Source organism: Marmota marmota, unplaced genomic scaffold (assembly GCF_001458135.2).
Source record: "Marmota marmota marmota unplaced genomic scaffold, marMar, whole genome shotgun sequence".
NCBI lineage: Eukaryota > Metazoa > Chordata > Mammalia > Rodentia > Sciuridae > Marmota > Marmota marmota.
The window spans coordinates 32,555-47,017 of record NW_026006769.1 but is presented as its reverse complement, the minus strand read 5'-3'; positions in this window follow the sequence as shown (position 1 = coordinate 47,017).

The window sequence follows — 14,463 nt, the reverse complement described above, 5'->3', positions numbered from 1 at the left end:
CAAATCCTCAGGTCAGATCAAGGAGGCCAATTTTGAGTGAGTCCAGGAAGTTGGAGATGTCTCCTGGGGGATTGAAATGTTAATTTATCAGAAACCTTCCTCCACCCTTATCAAGAACCTGCCCCTGCTCCAGTCTGTTGCCAGGGTTAACTGTCCCAGGATTTGCCCCTTCCTACAGGGAGCCAAAAGGTTGTTAATTAATGTGTCCTGGCCTGCTCCATCCTGCCCTTCCCCCTTCAGCCCACCTGTTTTCCACCTTGTGGCCAGCCCACCAAGCAGCATTTCCTAGGCCTAGTCAGGAACACACTCAAAAGGCTTTGTCTCAGTGTGACTTCTCTGTTGTTTACTGAGAGTGTGTTTGTGGCCAAAGGATTTCCTACACTCACTGCAATCATAATGATCTTCTCCACTATAGATACTTTTATGATGAACAAATGTGGATTTGTGTCTGAAGACTTTCCCACAATCATTGCACTTGTGAGGCCTTGCTCTCCTGTGTACTCTCTAGTGTACAATTAGGTTAGAATGATGGCTAAATTATTTTCCAATTTTACCACACTTATAAGGCAATCCTCCTGTGTGGATTCTCTTGGGCTGAATAAGGTTGCCTTTTTGACTGAAGGCTTTCCCACTTTCATTGCACTCATAAGGCCTTTCTCCAACATGGATCCTCTCGTGCTGGACAGTGTAGCTTTAGGACTAAAGTCTTTCCCACATTCCCTACACTTGTGATGCATTTGTCCAACATGCAGGATCCCCCTGCTTGCAGTTCTCTGGTCCATTTTCCTCTTCTTTGGGGTGATCTTTTGCGGCAAGGGCCCAAACTCACCCAAGCTCTGCAGCCCCCAGAGCTCTTGGAGCAGCAGGGAGCCCACAACACCGGACCTCCGCCCCTCTGCCCAGCCCTCCTACGCCCTGCCGGCCCAGTGCCTGCTCACCCCGAGATTGTGCCCAATGAGATGTCTACGCTCCTCGCCCTGTTGGGGAGCACTACCCGCCCCTGGGCTGCCTTATGCACTGGCGCTACCTCTGCAGTGACACCAGCCTCTCACCCCGTGACCACCGACCAGCTCCTCATGCAGTGCTCCCCAGTGGGTGCAAAGGGGTACACAGCACCCAACTGCCAACAGCCTCCCCTCGCGACCTCCCCATGACCATCAGCGCAGATTGTCCAGGTGCTCCCTCATAATTATTCCAGCTTTTAAATGACCTTCTATTTTCTGCATTAAAATAAAGCCGCACTAACCTTGGAGATGGAAACCAAGAAGAAAAAGTTTTGTTTACATTGGCAATGATTTCTTATATTTGACATACAAAAAAGACAAACTATTAAGGTTAAAAAATGATGAACACCATTGGAATCATAAACTTCTACTGTTTGAAAGATTCCATCAAGTAAATGAAAAGACAAGTCACATATAATAATAATAATAATAATAATATACTTGATTGATTAACATTATTCATATATCTTATTTTAGGTTTATATCTATTATTAAATTATTAAAATTTATATACTTAAGGCCACATAAAAGTTTCTAACTTGGCAATAATAAGACAAGCAACTTAAAGAGGGATCAAATATTTCAACTCATACTACACAAAGAAGCGAATGTAAACATCAAAGAGCACCTGAAAAGATTCTCAAAAGCACGAGTCATAGGAAAACAAAAATGAAGACCAACTCACATGCATCACAATTTCTAAAATTCAAATGACCTTGCCAAGTGTTGGAAGGATTTAGAACAAACAACTGCAGCTCCATTCACTGTTGGTGAAAGGGATAAATGTTACAATCACTTTGACAAACAGTTTGTTGGCTGCTCTAGGTGAACATACATTTATCATATGACCCGTCAATGCTGTCACCAGACATAGAAGCACAAAACTACAAAAGGACCTGTGACATGAACTTCAGAAGTGCAGTACTCAAGAGCAATTCCAAATGGAAGCAATCAACATGTCCATTAGAAAGTGCATGGCTAAAACAAGTTATAATCCTTACAATAGAATACTACTCAGCAATAAAAAAACACAACAGATACTAGCAATAACAGGAAAGAATCTCAGAAATAATATGCTGAGCAAAAGAAGTCTCAGATAGCAAAGAATGTATGACAAATTATTCCATCTATATTTAGTTGCACAGGCACTTTTCTTCCTGCAAGTTGTTCTTTTTGGGTATTTTGTTCACAGTGAGAAAAACTTGACTAAAACAATTCTATTTCATGAACTTGAAAAACATGATAATATTGGCATATAAACAAACATGCTAATGATATATCAAATCAGTGGAAGCAAGGATAGCTTTTAAAAGAAAATCATCTATTCTGTCACAAGTAGGTGTCCATCTAGAAGGAAATGATGCTGGGCCACTGTCTCATCCTACTCAAAAATAATTTATAAATAGATATAAGCCTAAAATGTAAAGGAAAATTAACTTAAATATGAATTTCAAGATAGTAGATGTATAACATTGGCATTGGGGAGGTTTTTCAACTAACACTGGAAACTCAGCACATGTAAAGAAACAATAACTTATTTGATAACACTAAAGTTTTCCAATTCTTCTCCATGATATATTTCTTCCTTTGTTGATACTTTTGGGGGTTTGTTCATTAACCTTGAATCCTATGACCCTGGCAATATCACAAAGTAATGCCAACAGTTTTAGGAAAATTTCTTAGGATTTTCTACATACATTTTTTTTGTGAATAAAAGTAGTTTAACATCTTCATTTCTGCACTTTATTTCTCTCGGCTTGTCTTTATTTTTCCTTATTTTGTGGACTAAGATATCCAGCATGATAGTAAGTGAACATGGTTCCAGACGCTATCCTCACCTTGTTTCCTAGGTTACATGGGGAATATTCAGCATGTCACTAGTACCTGTATAAGTTGTTTGTTCTTCATAGATGCATTTTGTCATTAAGAATAATTTCCTCCTATTCCTAGTTCACACACACACAAACACACACACACACACACACACACACACACAAAAGAATTAAATCAGGAATGAGGTGAAGGAAGAAGCCACCAGCCAAGAAGTGGGTGGCTTTTAGAGCCAGAAAAATCAAGGAAGCAGGATGTGCCTGAGATCCTCCACTGGGTGACAGCCCTGTTCCCCAGTGATTTTAAGCCAGTGGGACCTTCTGTGGACTCCTAACCTACCACTCTGACATAATGGATTTGTGTTCTCCTCAGCCATGATGCTTGTGGAAATATGTTACTGCAGCAATGGAAAATCATCCCTAGTGCCTCTGTCACTCACCTCAGCAGTGAGGAGATCTGAGGGACATGATGAATTCTCTGTAAATTCTGAAGGTCTTAGGTCAGCAGGTCAGGAGATAATATTACATATTTGAAGTGATACAATAGGTACTTGTCCTCTGTTTTCTTTTTGTCCTCTTTTCTGGGACTTTTCTTCCCCTTTTATGGGGCTTTCACTCTATTTTCTGAAGTAAGCTGATTTGTTAAGTGTGACTATTTGAGTTGTCCTGTGATCACTGATTATTTTATAAAGGCAACCAGCCCTTAGGGACAGAGATAAAGGAGAGAACTTTGCAGGCTTCTGCAATAACCTCAGGGCCAGAGGTCCTTACCATTGGATGCTTTATCTTTAAATTCAATAATAAGTCTGAGGACTTTCCAACCATTCAGCTAATTTTGCCAGCAAATTCCTCTGTATTATAAAGGCAAAAGCAGTCATACAAATCCTTAAAACACCTGGTGAAATGCAGGTTGACTTCACATCTCCCCATAGGAGTGGCCATGTCTCTACCCAGGGAGGTCTCTTGAAGAGTCTTTTGTTGTTGCTGCTGGTAATGGTCCTGGATTCATTGATAATGATTACAGTTTTTGTTCTAGCTGCCATTGTTTCTGTTCATTCTTAACTATTTCTAGGACATCATTGTAGAGTAATAGCTTTATTTTAATTGTGGAAGGTAAAAGGACACAAGAATTTTCTGAAGGATTATTTTAAATTTTTATTTCAAAATTTATGGAATGATACAATTTTCAATTAAGGTTCATAAATAAATTCATTGTTGTGACTCAGTGACATGCACAATGTGTGTATCAGAATCATCACCAATGTGTTAAATTGTGCCTGCATCAGAATCACCTGGGATACTTACAGAAAGATGCAGATCCTAGATGAGAGTTCAACTCCCACTAAAGCACTTGCCATTGCAGCCAGGGAAGTTGTTCCCACAATCCCATAGCTGATGGTGAAACAGACAGCCTTTGAAATGAAAATCTTCTAATTGTTTTAACCTTGATCTTCTTTATACTGAGGATGGAGGCCAATGAACTGCCTGGCCCTGTTGGGCACTGTAAAGGGGACCATGCACTGAGACAGGTTTCTGGCTAACACAGCCTAGTTACATATACACTTGGGTATTTCCTGTCTTTTTTACCACTGTGCCCTCTGTTCTAATAAAAGCTTTCAATGACACTGACTCACCAACAATGGAGACTCATGAAAGAAAATATTCTCCTCTATTTTACTCAACCCACAATGGAAAGAGACCTGTATTTCCATTGCCATCCAGACTCCTGAGTTTTAATGCTGCAGAACAAACAGCAAAATATGTCCTTCCCTGTGAAAACTGCAAAGGCACATCAAGTTTAAGAATCACTCCATCATATCTTAGATTGGATATTTTTGCAAAATTGCAAAGAGGGAAAATTGTAATTTTTAAACTTAGACTTCAGAATTAGCGAATATGGTTTCTTCATGATGTTTTTATTTTATAGTCTTTGTTTAAATTTTTATAATCTTTTAAAATTTTTTCTAAGTAGTTATACATGACAGTAGAATGCATTTTGACACACTGTACACAAATGGAGCACAACTTCTCCTTCTTCTGGCTGAACATGGTGAAGTCACACCAGTAGTGTAATCACACATGTATATAGGATGCTGATGTCCTTTTCATTCCACTGTCCTTCCCACATCCTCTCCCCTTCCCTCACTCCCCTCTGCCCAATACAAAGTTCCTTCATTCTTCTCTACACCGCTTCCCCCTCCCATTATGAATCACCATCCTCTTATCAGAGAAAACATTCATCCTTTGGTTTTTTGACTTTTGCTTATTTTATTTTCTATTCTTAACACTTGTTCTAGGGACTGGTCTAGAAATGGGAAACAAAGCCAAAAGAAAAAAGGAATGAAAGAAAGAAAATAAACTATTTGCTTTAAAAGAAACATGTCACTGACAGACTGTTATTCTGTTTCACCCTCCATGTCCATGAGTGATGTTGGCCTTTAACGTATGGCTACAGCAACATAAAAAAAAAATCTATCATACATGTATACACACCTCCTCACATCCTAGGAACACTCTGAAGACAAAAAAACAGACTTCAGTACAATTGGTGTCTTGCCCACACCACTAAAAAACAAGGAGAGGGCTGCCATATGCAAGACTTTGCATAGGCTTGGTTTGGACATCAGTCTCCTTTCTGAGGGAAGTCAGGTTAATAAAATGGGACAACATACTTAATGGAGGACAGGAGGGCAGTAAATTTTGGAGAACATGTTAATAAAGGAAGAAGATTGTGATAAGCTATGAATGAGAGGGCCTCTTTGAAGTCACCAATATCCTTCCCCACATGGACTCAAAGAGCTCAGACCTGATGATGCAGTGCAAAGTCCAGCTGGCTTGGCTCAGAGGAGCTACCTGGTGAGGTGTGGATCTGTGAAAGGTGCTTGCTGAACACCACTGACACTGTCCAGCAGTGCCCTGCTGCTCACTAGGGTACTTCTAGGACTGCCAAGGAATGCCATGTTGGGACCATAAGACTTATGTGTAGGGGGCAACTGTTGTCCCCAAGCTGATTATCTGAGGAGAGCTGCTGAGGTGAGAACCATGCTGTGGCAGGTGTTGTGCCACAGATGCTGTTAAGAAGCAGTGTCACAAAGTTTACCATGCAATCTTAGGTGCTCTTTCCTTAATGCTGGACCTGGTAGTATTTGGCTATGGGTATTTCATCACTGTCAGGAAGTAATTTTGTCTTTCTGCCTACCCTAGTAGGATACATCTCTGATCACCTCTTCAGACCTGCACCAGCTTTGAAGGAAGAGGGCCCAGATGCTCCTTAGCAGATAGGGTTATTCAGATAAGGGGAGGAGGTAGGCCAAGGCTTCCTTATGCTTTAGAGACCTGTGGTGGCTTTGCTTCTTGTGTGGCTCCTAGAAGGCAAGGCTCTCAAGACAGGAGCACACAGCAGGGCCCTTAAGGATTTCATGGGCAAGCAAACAAAACAACCCTGTTCAGATGGAACTGTCAGACCTGGTGATAGTGCCCAGAGGCCGGAAAGAGGGCAAAGCATGAGGAAGGTAGGAACAGGGTGGGAGATGGTTAAGAGGATGAGCCAAGGGGATGCACTGGGTCTGGAGGAGATTCCAGGTTCCAGCTTAGAGGAGAAGTCTCCCTGTACCTCCAAATCCTTGCTGGCCCAGCCACCATCCCACTGCATGCTCTGTGGTCATATCCTACCACTTCCTTTTCATGAGCCAGTTCATGCTACAAGTTATGTAGTCTGAAGGGAATTAAAGGCCTTTGTCATATCCTAGGAAAAGAAGGATGGAGCATGAAAAACACACATGTAGAAACACCCTGTGGTGATTGGAGAGGAGATGTTGGGGGAAGTTCCCTGTTAAGTGTGTGTATCAGTTTTCATAAGGAGAGGTCAAATTGACAGGGACCTTAGACATCATCTAAGTCTAGGTCCACCTTTTACAGATAAGGGGCATCAGCTCACAGAGACAAAGAGGCCAGCTAAAGGCATACAACCAGGTCGTGACAAGCCTGGAGTTACAGACCAGATATCAGGAAGAAAAGAGGGTGGACTGCACACTGGAGGGAGCCAGTGGGAACTGGAGGCTTCTGGGTTAACTTGGCAGGGACAGGATGAGGCTGTACAGAGGCAATATTTTAAGTGTTGTGCTAAAGTGGCTCAGGAAAGAAAGCAATCCTCAGAGAAGAACCAAAGGTAAGTAGAAAACAAGAGTCAGTTAAATCAAGGCCCTTGATCATTGATCATGCTATAGAGATCAAAGCTCTAAGGGTACAGTTTAGGAACATTCCTAGGAGAATGCTCAGCTCCTCTGATGTTTACCATCTAAGTGTAATGGTTTAATTTCTGATTTTTAAAACAATCAGTTACATATCAAGTTTTTCTTCAAAGTATTTCTAGGGAATTATAAGCACAGTATTTAAATAAATGTATACAATATCTGGTACACATATTTTAAAATTTTTTCCCTTAAAGTTCAGTGTTATTTTTTTTAATTATCATTTTTTTTCTTTTATGGCAATGAGGCCATATGGATCTTCCTTCATTTTTTTAAACTGATGTGTCAAAATCAAATTGCTGTTCTTAACCTAATATTGTGCACTCAAGTCAATTTATAAGGTTATGCCTTATTTAATTTTTTTATAAAGTAGTTCAGGAAAGTCCATAATATACAAATGGCCTCAAGATCTCCTTGTAGACAACTAATTTACAGACTTTAAAAGTTTATTCATTCAAGGACCAACTTAACTGCATTTCTCCCACCTCCTTGCTTGACTGATGTCAAGGAGGGAAAATTGGGGTAAAGAGGAGACAATGACACAGGAGAGCAAGGGCAGGGCAGGGAGCTGAGAGGGTACGAGGGTGAAGGGATAGAACCCTAGCTAGAGGCTATCTAGGAGCTAAGACCTGTCTAGTGGACCAGAATATATGCTTCTGGAAGGTCAAAGGAGGTCAGAGTCACTTACAGATCTGATCATAGACGGTGAAGTGTTTGACGCAGGCTCTGTGAGTGTGAAAGGTGCAATCGATTCTTTAGCTCCAAGTTAGTCCTTTCCGTCTTCAAAACATCATGTGTCCTGGTCACTGAAACAATAAAAGAGCCCCACAAAGCAGGAGTTACCAACTGGGCCCTATTTTCAGCTGTGTTCTGAAGGAGCCTCTCCTGTTTGGATACTTGGGCTTGAAAATCCAGGAGCTTCCTTTCCATTGACTCAACCTGGGGAAGAGGGACAGGCTCTCAGACAACAGATTGCAGATTGGATGCATCCAGTGCTTTGTGGTTCCTACCAATCAGAAGCACAACTCCAAAATCTTCTCAACACTTCCCAGACTGAGTTCTCTCCATTGCAGCCTCTCAATCCTCCAGCTGAGAACAGTTGAGGAAGAGACCATAGGTAGGAATTTTGAGAAACTAGCACAGACCTACATTTCTGTGGTCAAGAAGACCCTGACTCCACACCTGCAGGAAACTCCCAACTGCAAACAAGACCTCCATATCAGTCCTTGTAAAAGTTTTCTCTCACCCTTCCCCCATATATGAAGGACTTGGAATTTCAAAGATATTATGTCTGGGACACAGGGATGCCCTGATGACAGTGCTCAGGTTTCAGAATGTCTGTACCTACCTGAAGAAGGTAAAGTACCCTCCTGGAATTAACATAGATTCATCCTAAAACATACCAGCAACATTAATGTAGAACTGGAAACTGGAGAGGGGATGAAGAATCTAGCCCACCTCAGGGTTTGCAATAAGAAACAGCCTAATATATGAACAATTCTTTAATGGCAGGGTGGGTAGTGGTTGTCTATCTTTCCCTAAGCCTGGCTCAGAGATAAAAATTTTAAAAGTATGTTGGGATTCTAGGAGCATGACCAAAATAAGTTGCAGGGTCATAGTGACATCCTCTGACCTTTTGACCTAGAAGACCTAAGGAGTGAAGAAGTTTAAAAGACCCCCAAATTTCTGATCAAACTTCAGAATTATTGGAAGTGAACATTTATGGATTACCAGGGTGTCCATGTCTGTGCTCCTCCATTTCCTTTTCTTCTCTTTGAATTATTATCTTGGGGCTGGGTGTGAGGAGGAGTTAAGGTAATCAGAGCTTCAATGAAAGCAGCCACGATAGACCAGGGGTCTTCCTCCAGAATCCACCACTAAGGTCTAGCACATTCTAACAACCCATGTAGCTCCTGACCTTCAGAAAGCCCTGCAACTGAGAATACAGAATCTTATAAGGCAGAAGAACTAGGCTTTTACTAGAAAATGACAAACTGAATGTTATAATGTAATTTGAGAAGAATGCAGATATACCTATTAGCCATGGTGGCAAAACACTAAGGATTTGTTCAAGAAATGCTGAAGAACTATAGGATTTTAGTGAACTATTGTGAATATAGAATTGAGGACAGTGAAGCTAGACTTGGACAAGATTAAAAAAAAAAGGGGCCATAATCTGGAAACCGGTGTTAAACAACAATGCAAAGAAAAGGCCACCAAGAAAAAGAAAGAAAGAAAGAAAGAAAGAAAGAAAGAAAGAAAGAAAGGAAGGAAGGAAGGAAGGAAGGAAGGAAGGAAGGAAGGAAGGAAGGAAGGAAGGAAGGAAGGAAGGAAGGAAGGAAGGAAGGAAGGAAGGAAGGAAGGAAGGAAGGAAGGAAGGAAGGAAGGAAGGAAGGAAGGAAGGAAGGAAGGAAGGAAGGAAGGAAGGAAGGAAGGAAGGAAGGAAGGAAGGAAGGAAGGAAGGAAGGAAGGAAGGAAGGAAGGAAGGAAGGAAGGAAGGAAGGAAGGAAGGAAGGAAGGAAGGAAGGAAGGAAGGAAGGAAGGAAGGAAGGAAGGAAGGAAGGAAGGAAGGAAGGAAGGAAGGAAGGAAGGAAGGAAGGAAGGAAGGAAGGAAGGAAGGAAGGAAGGAAGGAAGGAAGGAAGGAAGGAAGGAAGGAAGGAAGGAAGGAAGGAAGGAAGGAAGGAAGGAAGGAAGGAAGGAAGGAAGGAAGGAAGGAAGGAAGGAAGGAAGGAAGGAAGGAAGGAAGGAAGGAAGGAAGGAAGGAAGGAAGGAAGGAAGGAAGGAAGGAAGGAAGGAAGGAAGGAAGGAAGGAAGGAAGGAAGGAAGGAAGGAAGGAAGGAAGGAAGGAAGGAAGGAAGGAAGGAAGGAAGGAAGGAAGGAAGGAAGGAAGGAAGGAAGGAAGGAAGGAAGGAAGGAAGGAAGGAAGGAAGGAAGGAAGGAAGGAAGGAAGGAAGGAAGGAAGGAAGGAAGGAAGGAAGGAAGGAAGGAAGGAAGGAAGGAAGGAAGGAAGGAAGGAAGGAAGGAAGGAAGGAAGGAAGGAAGGAAGGAAGGAAGGAAGGAAGGAAGGAAGGAAGGAAGGAAGGAAGGAAGGAAGGAAGGAAGGAAGGAAGGAAGGAAGGAAGGAAGGAAGGAAGGAAGGAAGGAAGGAAGGAAGGAAGGAAGGAAGGAAGGAAGGAAGGAAGGAAGGAAGGAAGGAAGGAAGGAAGGAAGGAAGGAAGGAAGGAAGGAAGGAAGGAAGGAAGGAAGGAAGGAAGGAAGGAAGGAAGGAAGGAAGGAAGGAAGGAAGGAAGGAAGGAAGGAAGGAAGGAAGGAAGGAAGGAAGGAAGGAAGGAAGGAAGGAAGGAAGGAAGGAAGGAAGGAAGGAAGGAAGGAAGGAAGGAAGGAAGGAAGGAAGGAAGGAAGGAAGGAAGGAAGGAAGGAAGGAAGGAAGGAAGGAAGGAAGGAAGGAAGGAAGGAAGGAAGGAAGGAAGGAAGGAAGGAAGGAAGGAAGGAAGGAAGGAAGGGAGACCATTTCCAATTTTAAACTAAGTACCATGGTTTTCCAGGAATGAATAACAGAATTTTTCTATAAATAAAGTCTGAGCATAGATATAAATTTTAAATTGAAGCTAAAATTGTGCAACTTGTATTATTTAAAAAATGTTTCTTCCCTTTTCTAAAATTCTTTTTCCCCCCTTGATATGGCTGAGTGAACCCTGGGGAGCTTTACCAATGAGCCACATTCAGAGCCCTTATTTTTTGAGACAGGATCTCACTAATTTGTTGAGACTGGCTTTGAGCTTATGATCCTCCTGTCTCAGACTCCCGAGCCACTGGGATTAAAGGCATGGACCTCCCATTTCTAAAATTGTAATTATCATATTTGTGCACCCAGCTTTCTTTCAGGAGACTTTAACTGAAAACTCTCCTGAAGGCTGGGATGTTTCAGTGCTAGAGCACTTTCCTTGCATGATGAGGCCCTGCGCTTGAGCTCCAGTGCTAGAGAGAAGGTAGGAAGGAAGGAAGGAAGGAAGGAAGGAAGGAAGGAAGGAAGGAAGGAAAGAAGGAAGGAAGGAAGGAATGGGGGAAGGAGAGAAAGGGAGAAAAAGAAAGGGAAAAAGTGAGGGAGAGAGGGAGGAAAAGGGAATGAAAGGAAGGAAAAAACAAAGAAAGGAAGACAGGTAAAGATAAAGATCAGGAAAAGAAAATTATAATGAACACCAATTAAAATGTTTTCTGCTAACCTACATATTAATCATCCACTACAGGAACCAAAGCCCTTGTATGACTATTTAAATTAATTAAAATTTTACAAAATCAAATTTCAGTATCTCAGTCCCACCACTTATTTCAAGAACTCAGTAACCACATGGGCTGGTGGCTATCATATTGACAGTGCAGTGCAGATACAGTACATTTCTGTCATGGCAGAAAGGTCTATTGGACAACACTGATAAAGAGGAAGTATCACATCAAGGTACTGATATTGTGGATGTGTTAAAAAATATTCAATAAAATTCAACACCATTTATGTTAAAAAAAAAAAAAACACTTAGCAAATTGTGACCTACAAGAGGACATCCTGAAACCAAAAGAAGACCTTCTTACCAAGCCAGTCAAATCGCAGCATCTCATTCATGATTTTGACAAAATAGCATCATTTGGAAAATAGCCTCTTTGCTGTGTATATACAAAAAAACATTGGAATGACTTTAAAAGTCCCAACTCTTACGTACAAATCTGGGTTGATTATCAATCGAATGTTACAAATAGAAAACCAACCAGGAAAACTAGTTCATCTAATTCATAATAGCACAGCACTAAAATAATAGACTGGAAATTCTTCCATGAAACAAAGCCAAGTGAGGGGTGTGTTACCACAGTGAAAGTTCTTTACTAACTGCTCAACAGGGGTCAAACTAGACTTCTGAAATTCATTAGGAATTTTCTAAAATTTTTGACTGAGGTCTGTCTTTAGCTCATTATGCACATATGTGAATATACTTTTTCAATGTAACTATTTTGTTCACTTTTTTCTAAGTTTTTTTTGTTGAAAGAGTTCATAAAAAGTGATTTAAAAAACTACTGCTACTGCAGTTCTACATACTAGTAGAGCTAAATTTCAATTTATATATGAAAATAGGGCCCTATATGATAACCTTGATCTTAAATCTGGTATCAGTAATCATAAGGTCTAAAAACCACTGCACTGAAGTTTAGTAACTCCTATTTATTCCATGCTGGGCATCATGCAAAGTGCTTAATTTCATTTATCTTATTTACTTCATGTAACAACTATGTGACATAAAGTAGGTAGTATTAATACCATGGCCTAACAGACTGATCTTAGTTCAATAATGTGCTCCAAATTGTGCTCCCAATGAGTCATTCTGTCAGAATTTGAACCCAGCTAGCTTCCATTTATTTTACTATCCCAAGATCTAAGGCTCCTAATGAGGAATATTAAAAAAAAAAAGATAAGTTAAAATTTTTAATTTTGACTGCTTATTAATATCAGGTAATTTTAAGTTTTTGTTTCTTAGTAGATTATTAAGACCACATGCCAACAGAGCACCATATAGGAGTCTGCCATGGCAGATGAAGGCAGGAAGGGCTAGTGTAATGAACTGGCCCAGGGCAGAACTGGAGCAGGAGCTGAGCCAGCACCCAGGCAGCTGGCTGCAGAGCCTGCACACTTCATGGTGCTAGAAGTTCTGCAGGACTGTAAATATGTTCTGGTGTTTACCATCCAACCACAATGGCTCAGCTCCCTTCTAACAATGTGGAGAAGGGCCCAGGACAGCAAATCACAGGAGCAGTGCCTAGGAACCAGGGAACAGAGGCCAGCACCCCAAGTGAAGAAGGAAGTCAGATGAAATGATGAACCTGCAAGTGATGCTGATGTGCACCTGTCTGCAAACCACTGCCCAAAAATGTGGGATAAGGACCAGGTGGCAGGGAAGAGGATTGTGGTCTGTGAACACGGCCAGTGGCAAAACTGTCAGACAAGTGTCAAGGTGCACAGTTTCGCTATCCCATGATATATATTACTAAATAAAAATGTTAATCTTAACAAGGTGATGGTGAAGTGTACTGAGAATTTATTAGGTCAGGTACTGTTCTGAGCACTTTTCATCTCACTCAACAAACTCAAACAAACTCCTAGTTGATTTACAAGGTTATGCATCTATGAACTCAAACTTGGCCATTTAATTAAATACCAATCAAGTTTGTTTGTTAAAAAAAAAAAATTGACACACAACAGGTACAGTGACACACATTTGTAATCCCAGTGAAGTAGGAGAATCTAAAGTTCAAGGGCTGGGGATGTGGCTCAAGTGGTAGTGCACTCGCCTGGCATGCGTGCGGCCCGGGTTCGATCCTCAGCACCACATACAAACAACGATGTTGTGTCCACCGAAAACTAAAAAATAAATAAATAAATAAATAAAGTTCAAGGGCAGCATGGGCAATTTAAAAAAAGGTCTGGGGAAGTAGCTCTGTGGTAAAGCACCCCTGGGTTCAGTTCCCAGTACCAAAAGAGAAAAAAAAAGTAAGTAAGAAAGAAAGGCACTTGTCCATTTTGTCAGGAAAAACTAAGTTCTTGCCCATGAACCAAGGTGCTCTTGAAAAAAAGAACTCAGTAAATGTCTAGATTTTGCTCAGCTTCAAATTCTTGAACTGCTTTCTGAGTGCAGAAAATATTGTGGCCCAAACAGGCCATGATGTTCTCTAAGCCTCCTGAGCTCATTATGCACATCACTACATTTTGTGCTTTGGAACTTATAAAGACAATGTGATGATTTAAAGGTCCATTGATTTTTCATTCCCATAATGAAAAATCAGCCTTTTTAGTTCATCTTCAACAAATTCCACTTGTTAAACTGATAGAATTAGCCAGAAGCAACTTCATTTTCTAGTCTGGAGCTAAGTGCCTAAGTATAGAAATAGTATTTCTAACTACAATGGTTAAAATAAAAATTTTACCACATAAACTATATGGGTGAAAAAAAGAGCTTGACTTAAAAAAAAAAAAAAACAGTTGTCCTATGTTAAGCATAGTTTTTATTTTCCAAATGACAATTGACAGCTTTATTTTCTAATATTTTCTGTATCAGCCAAAGTTCTTTCTGAATAATATGGTTTTGTTACATTTCAGTATTTAGTTTTTTAAACATGTCCATAGTCTTTCAGCACATTGGCTTCAACAAGAAAATTATACATTTCCAATAAAATTCAATGCTGACCATTTGAACATTGTATGTAATGGTAAAAGAAGTTCAGAACAGTGTTGAAGATTAAAAAAAAATAAAGTATGTAAAACAGAGCAAAAATATTTAAAGAGCGATGAACTATTTCTGGTTTTAAAACAAGTAACAAGGCTTCTTCAAGCCTCACAA